Source organism: Nannospalax galili, unplaced genomic scaffold, assembly GCF_000622305.1.
Source record: "Nannospalax galili isolate Female #2095 unplaced genomic scaffold, S.galili_v1.0 scaffold16, whole genome shotgun sequence".
Classification (NCBI taxonomy): Eukaryota; Metazoa; Chordata; class Mammalia; order Rodentia; family Spalacidae; genus Nannospalax; species Nannospalax galili.
Window position 1 is genome coordinate 264,616 of NW_008339910.1, and position 2,449 is coordinate 267,064.

The window sequence follows — 2,449 nt, forward strand, 5'->3', positions numbered from 1 at the left end:
ATGGATGTGAGCGCCGCTGTCACTCGCGCAGTCTCGCAAGACCGCGAGGCGGGAACAACCTGGAATGGGCAGGGACCAGGTTTGCCTGCTGGGGGTGGAAGGAGCCGGTGGGGCGCGCCGTGTCGCTCGGCCCGGCCCCGTCACTGGTCCCTTGCCCGGCCGGGTCTGAGCTTAAGGCCGCCGCGCCCCCTGGAGCTGCTGCGTCACCTCGGGCAGCCTGGGAGCGCCACGACGGGGCAGAAGTGTTGTGTTCCCGGGCCCCCGGCCGGGCGACCTGCGGCGGAGTGTCCCGCAGGGCTTGGTGTCTGCCCGGGCGGGCCACTTGAGGAGCTGTTGTTGACTTCCCATGACGCTACTTGATTCGTTTGTGGGTGGCCCGTGCCTGGTTCATAAAAGAACTTTCACAACGGTTCCTTTCTAGGTCCCTCCCTGAAGGGGGGGGGGAGTTGAAGGGTGCGGTGCCAAATTGCAACAAAAAGGCCACTCGTGGGGCGTTAGAACTGTCTCCGTTTAAGGTGCTGCGACTTAGACTTAGTTGATAGTTTCTTTCATTACTGTATCCTCAGGACTCATTGTGTTGGAAACTCTGTATCTTTTCAAGCATGTAATGTCGCAGTCTTATACACAGTTTCTAATTCTGTTTCTATTTTGAGTTTTGAAACAATGCCTCACTATGTAGCCCAGGCTGGCCTCAGGGCAATCCTACCCCAGAATTAGGAGTTTTGGGATTACAGGTTTGTGCCAACAACCGCACTATGCGCACTGTTCACGCAAGCATCTTTTTAAATCAAAATTCTTTCGCACTTCATTTTTCCGGTTTGCGGCTTTTTAAAATATTTTGTTTTAAGACCGCCTGTGTAACCCATCTGGTCTCCTGAATCTGAATTCACCAGCCTCAGCCTCTCGACTTGTGATGGTGGGATTGCAGAGGTGCCTTCCATGTTGGGCTAATTTTAAAAACTCTGATTTTTCATTCTGAAATTAGATTTGATGTAAAGGCCCCTTCTTGCAAGCCAAATGAGTTTGATAGCCATAATAGTCTCCATCGAATTTAGATATTTGCCCGTTTGAGAAATACCTAAATGGTTTAGTCCAAAGCCTTTAATGAAATCTGAAAATATGTGTGTTCATTGCATTCAAGTGTTTATTCACCCTTGAAGAAGGGGAAGATGTGCATGCTCAGGTTTTTAAAGGTCAATAGGTAATGTGAAACTATGTTTTGGATAGTTGATAGCTGCATAAATTCCTAGTTTCAGTTTATTTAATAAATTGTGGGGCTGGAGAGATGCCTTAGCAGTTATAAGCACTGGCTGCTCTTGCAGAGGACCTAGGTTCAAATCCCAGCACTCACATGGCAGCTAACAACTGTCCATAATTCCAGTTCCAGGGCTTCCAAAGCCCTCTTCTGACTTCTATGGGCGTTGCATGACACAGGTACACGTACATGTAGGCAATACACTCATATATATATAAATAATAAAATTTTAAAAAATTAAAATAAACTATCTCAGACTCGAGAAATGGCTCAGCAGTTAAGAAAGAACACTTGCTATTCTTGCAGAGGACAGGGATTAATAACTGTAGGTAACTCCAGTTCCAGAAGATCTGATGCCCTCTTCTGGCCTCTGCAGGCACTGCACACATGTGATGTACTTACATACATGCAGACAAATACACATAAAATACAAATAAATTTTTAAAATTGTGTGTGTGTGTGTGTGTGTCTGTGCAAGCTACAATGATCATAGAGAGGTCAGAGGACCACTTTCATGAGTTGGTTCTGTCCTTTTAGCATGTTGGTCCTGGAGATTGAACTCTGGTCTTCAGGCCTGGTGGCAGGCATCTTTACTCACAGAGCCATCTCTCTGGCCCAACTGCATCTGTTCTTACTGGTGCAGCAAACAATAGCCTTACAGTCCATTTAGGCATGTAAAAACAGCAAAATTCCAGATTAACATTAACCAGGAGTTTTGGGGGGGTTTTTTTGTTTTATTTTGTTTTGTTTTTAACTACTATTCAATTTCCTATTTGGAGGAATAGGAAATTCCACTTCATATTCATGTGGAAAAGTATTACATTTACAGAATCTAACACATTGTATGAATCCTTAATTCTGATCTATTTTACTAGAGTAACTGCTAATGGATATCTGTGGTGGTTAGTCAAGATTGTCAACTTGGCTGGATTGAGAGCTATCTAGGATTTAAGGAAACATCATACCAGGTATGTCTCTGAGGTCATTTCCAGAGAAAATTAGATCACTGGGGTTCTGACCTAATCCTTTAATGGATTCGAATTTTGACTAGATTATTAGGATGGGATAGAACTGTGGTGGGTAGGGCCTAAGAGGAAGTGAGTCACTGGGGGTGGGGGGCTGCCTTAGAAGAATAGATCTTTACCTTGGCCTCTTCCTGTTGTCCCACCATGATGTCCTGCGTCCACACAATCC